At 35.8% G+C, this 6,825-nt stretch overlaps 1 long non-coding RNA gene across 1 annotated transcript; it reads right to left on the bottom strand.

The window, feature by feature from the left end:
• Positions 1-5,251: 5,251 nt before the first annotated feature.
• LOC150047349 (uncharacterized) lies at positions 5,252-6,613 on the bottom strand. Its single transcript, XR_016539390.1, has 3 exons — positions 6,432-6,613; positions 6,088-6,274; positions 5,252-5,507 (listed from the first exon to the last, which is right to left on the bottom strand). It is a non-coding gene; the product is annotated as an uncharacterized LOC150047349 (long non-coding RNA).
• Positions 6,614-6,825: the final 212 nt, after the last annotated feature.

Here is a 6,825-nt window from a genome sequence, read left to right on the forward strand (position 1 = left end):
TTTAACACACACATGTATATGAACATATATTTATATAAATATATAGGTTCAAAAGATTACATGTTGCAGAAATACAGTTATCTACTCATCTTGTTCTTCCTATAACACTTTCAATTTTGTTTTCTGTCATCTTTCTTTTAAAATTTTATTGTCAGCATAATGCATAGAGGGGTTATGGTTACATTAGTCAGATAGTGGCTACATTACTTCTCAAATCTTGATACCGTATCTCATGTTTTTGTTCCTGTTTCCCTTCACCCACCTCCTCCCAATCATTTTGTTTGTCCCCCTTCCCTTCCCTATTTCAAAAAAACAAATATACATATATACAATATACCAGGTAACAAAGTCAGATGCAGTAACAACATGAGAACTATACCGGCAAAAGAAAGAGAAGAGTATTTTAAGAACAACCATCACACAAGATAAAACTCTTGTTTTCATATCCTAGAGCTCATTTCATTTAGTCTCATCCTATATGACCTTATGTACATAGGTTTTGAGCTATTGTATTGTGATCTTGACTAAGCTATTTTTTATCTGTGCATACTACTTGGGTGTAAAGCAACTGATTCCAAACCAAACTATTTTTTGAAATACCTGTATTTACAAGAAGAAAATATGGAAAAGGATTGTGCATGTTTCCGTTTGAGAAGAAAAGTTACGTAAAATGTCTTCACAAGTTGTTCACAAAACCAGGTTTTTTCATATATATCACCTACAGATGAAAATATTGAATACTTGTTAATAACTGGATTAAATGATAGCTAAAATATTATCAAAATAGGTGGCATCATAAGGTGCAAAGTTGTCACTGAAAACAGTAAGAAATAAGCAGGATTTGTAGTAGTATCAGTTACAATGAGAACAATCTCTCAATCTCAAATTTTTTAATAAATTTCCCTATGCTAGAATCAGCTCTATCAGACTCCAATGAGTGTTCTAAATTAATTATGATTTAACTATGATTTGTTATTTATGATTATCTTATCTAACATAGGATTTCATATGGAAGCTATGGCTTAGCAGTCTCGGGCGTGGAGGTGGGGTGAGATGGAGAGTGAGAGCCAGGAGATGCCTCTTCCACGGCCAGCCTCCCTACGCCTCACCCACGCGGAATGACCAACTTTTCAAGGGGAAATGTTCACACGAGATTCTCCCTATGGGAAACTCCAGGCGATACTCTCTCTACCCCTGCCACAGTTCTGTGAGAAGCCATGGAGAAGGCTTGGAGGTTAATGGACTCATAAAATCATCATTAGTTTTTTTCAACTTTTAAAATTACCATCCAGTAATTGGCTTTCTGGATGTTTGTCAAGGGAGTAGCAGCAGCAACTTCTTCCCAGGAAAAAGAAAACTTTTATTCTTCTCCAGAAAGAATCAAAATCATCCTCCCTCTGCCTCCCTTACCAAATAATAGTTTCCTCCACATAGTTAAACACTTGGAATGTATAAGGCCCCAAAAGTACAGTGTACTTCTTTCAGGAAAAGTAGACATATAATAAAAGCAGACTCAATAACGTATAAGGGGAGGTTATACACCTTCTATGTGCAGAGAAACCCTCATTGTTCCTAACAGTATATTTTTTCTGACTTGGGGGCTTCCTGGTCTGCCCACAGAAGCTGAAGTAATAGGGAGTCACAGTAAACCCTGCCAGGCTGGCTCTTGTGAGCAGGTGTCCCTCGCTAATGGAAGCTGTGCCCATCTGCTGCTCTTGGCAGTACCCACGGCCACAGGTTGAAATTCACTGTGACACATGGCTCTTAGAGCTCCTTCAGATGCGTGCTGCCACAGAACGTTTACCATACTCTGGTTTCCCAACTCGTCATGGAAAAAACCTCGATTCATTGCTGAATCCTACTACTTGTTCTGTTAGTGTTTAGGCTTTAAAATCCTCCAGAATGTCATTCAAGGTGCAAGAGGCAAAGAACCAAGAAAACCCAGCAACCTAAAAATCCAAACTCCTGGAGCACTTGGTCAAATCGGGGGTTTGAGGGTTGCTCTTTATCAGATCCATTTCTTTGTATCATTCTACTTCCTGAATTTATTTTTAACCCTCTCCCTTCCATTTCTACCACTCATCTTCTTCCTGTTTCATCCCCTCATAGCTCATTCACCATCTGGTAGGTTTTCATTAATTCTCTCAGGGACTTACATGTAGTATTTGTACAGTGAAAATCATAATAATGCATGTGCAGAATGATGTTGGTGAAATCGCTTCGCAAATTAGTAGTCAAATGCTCAGTCATAATTTGACTAAGGAATAATAAATAGCAAAATACTCTTCTAAGAATTCTGGAATCTTCTTAGTGAATCTGGCATTTTTAAGTACCTTAAGGCTTCCTGGGTCCTTATGATGATTAATATCTGGATTCATTTGAATATTAATATTCTAGAATCATTCTATTTTTAATTTACTTTGCCCTACCTTCATGCATTTCCCTTGACTTTTATTATTTTTACCAATTTTTTCTTCTCCTCCTCTTTTCCTATTTTTCCTCTTTTGCCTCAATCTTTTGCTTGTTTTTCCTTAGAATAAATATGGGAAAGATTTATTTTGTTTGGACATAAGTTTTCTTTGTAAATGAATGAGATAAGTATAGAACAAGATTGTCTGAAATGATTAGTTTATACCTCTATTACTGTGGTCTTCAGTGAAACTCACTGATATTTGTTTCTCTCTCCATTATGAGGATGATAGGATTATTGCTCAAGAACTGGTTAATATTTTATATATCTGATGTTTAATTCATTAATTTTGTATTTTTAGCTTTATACAAAAGGATTTCAATGCAATATGTCAATTTATTATGATCAGTGTAACTCCTTCCCAATATTTTAAGAATATTTATCTAGCTGTACAAAGGAATTGCCTTTTAATATATCAGTTTAAATATCTGATTTTGGCCTTGAGTTTGAGAGAAATATTGAAATTCTGTTGCAAAATGTAAATGGACTACTTGAGAAATATTACTGAGTTATTGCTCTGAATTAGAAAAACAAACCTCTTTGTCATTTTATATTCTGGAAAGTAAGTCCTAATATTATTCTACTCAAATATATTTTACTTCTAGTTGATTTTGTAAAAGAAAATTAATATAAAAGAATGTGAAGTTTTTTAAATTTGAAATAATCTTCTGCATTATTATTTATGACCAAACTGGACTCGTTGGTTTGGCTCTGTTTTCTAAAATTATTGAATAGTGGGAGAAGAGCAGAATGTAAGGTTGTGTCTGCATTCTCCCTCCTTTAGAGATTTAAACTGACCCCCAGTGCTGTGATAAGCTTAGGCACATAGCTGCTCCCTGGTCATGTGTGAATCAAACTGAGATGTATTTCCTTTCTTTGCCCCTACCTTTTATTTAAAATGCATATCACAATTTAAGCTATCTTATAAATATATCTTAAAGATATTTTATTTAAGGTAAGTAATAATGTGTGATAATTTAGATATTTCAACCATTTAAACATAGTCTTTTTAAAATGAGAGATCTATTTTATTTTATTTTATTTTATTTTATTGTAAAGGTGATGTACAGAGAGGGATTACAGTTACATAAGTCTGGTAATGAGAACATTTCTTTTTCAACAGTGTTACCTCTTCCCTCATTTTTCTCCCAGTTTTTCCCTCTAGCTTCCTACCCCCCACAAGTTGTATAGTTCATTCTCAACATAGTGACTAGTGACTATCACTGCTGCATTTCTCCACCCTTTGTTTCACTAATTTGTGTGCTCCCTCTTACCCTGCCCAAATGACAAAAGACACAGAAATAAGAAATAGCAGCAGAGGAGAAAACAAACAAGATCAAAATAACATAAAACCTCCTGTTTCCATTTCCTGGGGTTCATTTTGATAAACACCATTTCATATGATCATATGCACATAAATATTGAGACTTTATATTCTCTCCTAAGAATATCCTCTGTTGGTCTCACTGTTGTGAATGTCTAGAGTCCTGCATGACTTAATATGTTGAAGTGTATTAATACAGTCTTCGTTACAGATTTGTAACACTTGGTTTTACCAAATATCATTAAATAATAATAATGTCAAAGCAAATATTTTAAGATATTGTGTGTGTATCACACAGTTCAATTGTGGTAGGTAAGCTCTGTCATTTCCTTGTTTTTATCAGTTGTGCTTTGGTTGCTGTATGATCTGAGTGTTTCCCTGTGCTTATTTTGTGAAAATCCACCTCCCAAATAAGAAAATGTCGTCCCCAAGACAGGCAAGAGGTAATGTGCTCAATTTAAGTGGTAAACATTTTAGATTTGTTGAAAGGCGTCATGTCTTCAGCGATACTTGGGTGACAATGTGGGAAAAATGAATCAAACATCTGCAGTATTTAAGATAAAGTGCATGAAATAAGATTTAACTTTTGGTAAGCAGTAGCAATGTGTACAAAAATATTGTGTGAGTGTTACAAGTACTCAGTAATTAGTATTGGAAGTATTTTCTTAATTTTTATGGTAAAGGTGATGTATATATAAAGTTCACAGTTACATAGGGTAATGAGAATATTTTGAATTGAACAGTGTCATATGTTCATTCTAAACCCCATAACCCCACAAGTTGAATAGTTCAACTTCATCATAGTGTCTAATGATCATCAACAAGAAGCAACAAAAGGGAAAACCAAACAAAGCACATAGAAAGTAAAAATAACCAAAAAAACCTCTTGTTTTTATTTCTTGGAGCATTTCGATAAGGATCATTTTATATGATCATATGCACGTAACTATTGAGACTTTGTGATCCTCTCCAAAGAATATCCCCTTTGGTCTCACTGAGTGAATACATTTGTTCTAATTAGAATATGCCTATAAATCTACAAGTAAATGTGGTGGATAGTAAAAGGCAAAAAGATTACACCTGGGAATGGTAAAGTAGTTGAAAGTTTTTACAACATGTTATGAAGGACAGAGCAATGATGTAGAGACACTAGGGCCTAACGTACTCTGAGGGCTCAGAGTGTATGATAATCTCCTGGTCATGTGCATGGAAACCCATAACGACTTCCAACAGGCAGGAGGAGACACATTCTAGCTTCTCTGTTCCTGAGTCTTTCACTGCCAAACCCTCCAGGAACAAGAAGCAAGAAGTTCATATATTTTAGATATCAGCTACTCAGGGCAGAGATGAGGCAAGCTATACATGAAAAAAAAGGATCAAAAACAAAGAAGGAGCAATGGTGAGAATCTAATTTGAAAGTGTGTTTTATTAGTTCCTTCTTCTCACTGGCAATTCAAATAAAATGTTTTGCAGTTTTCCTTTTGTTCTTGACCATATGTCCACAAGAGTAAGTAAGTAGTTATGCAGCAATAATTCTGCTACATTTCTTTTCATTTTTTTCTTTGCAACCATTGTTGTATTTGGTTCCCTGCTGTTATCTGTCTTACAGAGGAAGACTTAGATTTTTCTCCTTCTTCATTCAAGTAATGAACAATGTCTTTTTCATACCTCTTGGCTGTTATCTTGTTCACAATCCAGGCATCATTCCTAAGACTATAAAAACAACCATTTATTAGACAATGGCCCCTTGTAGAGGGGAGTAATGCATGACATTTTTGCAGTTTAAACAGTTATGCAAGCAGCAAAGGCAAATGCTGCTTATTGCACTCAGGGGATGAGTTTGTTTGGTCTCACCTGTAATCTGGAACTGGAATCTATAATCACTTTTAGTTGTGTGGAATCTTGGATCATATAATCTTGTGCATGTCGATAAGTGGCATGTCAGTAAGTAGCCCAGCCAATTATCTCTTCTATGCAAAGTTCCGGCAGGAAGCATCCCTGACTCCCAGAGGCAAGTTTTGCATGAATCCCTTCCTTGATTCAGCCCCTTGCCATTTCCAGGTGAGAAGAGACTCTCCTGCCAACCAGAGTGCTATGAGAAAGATCTAGCATTGTGTTTGAGCCCAAATCATCACAATGGAAACCGAAATGTCAGAGATTAGAGAGCAAATGTCAAGTATTACCATCCTAAGTATTAGTAGCAACCTTTCATGTAGGATGGCTCTATTCAAGCCCACAGAAGACAGAGAAGACATTGATTACAATGCAAAGCTTAATACAGGGGAAACATTACCTGGTCCCTTGATCACCTGCAAAAATATGTACACAGCAAACACTGCGTTGTCACTTCAGGGAACAGACGAACAATTGCTGGGTGATGGAGACAGATGTTAAAGTCACATTATCAGGGAGCAAAGCACAAGTCTTCATGAACACATTGAAGTTGAAATTTAGAAATATGGAACTGAGTTTCTCCACTACTGGAATAAAAGGCAAATAACTTACTATACATGAGTCTCAAGATTTGACTTGCATTCTATAGAATCTAGCTTGGTCGAGGGGCTACAGATTCTTGGAGGAACTAGTAATATTTTTTGGCTTCCAAGGGTAGTAGGTAGACATTCTACTATTACTTACCAAGTGTGGTCCTTGTCATTTGAGAAAAGAACCAGAAAAAAATGGTTTATTTTTGTATTTTAGAGATAGTTGTACATGTTTGTGAAAAATTTTATTTCAAAATGAAGAGTTGACAATAGCCAATCGTTCTAAACCTGGCATGTTTGATCTAAGAACATCTGGGGAAAATATATACATCTGTAGGATACATCAGTTCCAATGGAGATGAGTAACTAGGCAGGAACAGAACACAGAACATTCCATCTGAAGAGAGTAAATCTGTGCTATACATTCCCTCTGTTTCTGTTTGTTCAGCTCTTTCTCACCTTGTCTTGTCTGCCTCCTCTTTTCTAGGTGTGCATCATGCTCAGTCCCTTGACAGCTATGGCTGTCTTTGATCTCCTATGCATCTAAA

Source organism: Megascapheus bottae, chromosome 23, assembly GCF_031878675.1.
Source record: "Megascapheus bottae isolate mThoBot1 chromosome 23, mThoBot2.hap1, whole genome shotgun sequence".
Lineage (NCBI taxonomy): Eukaryota > Metazoa > Chordata > Mammalia > Rodentia > Geomyidae > Megascapheus > Megascapheus bottae.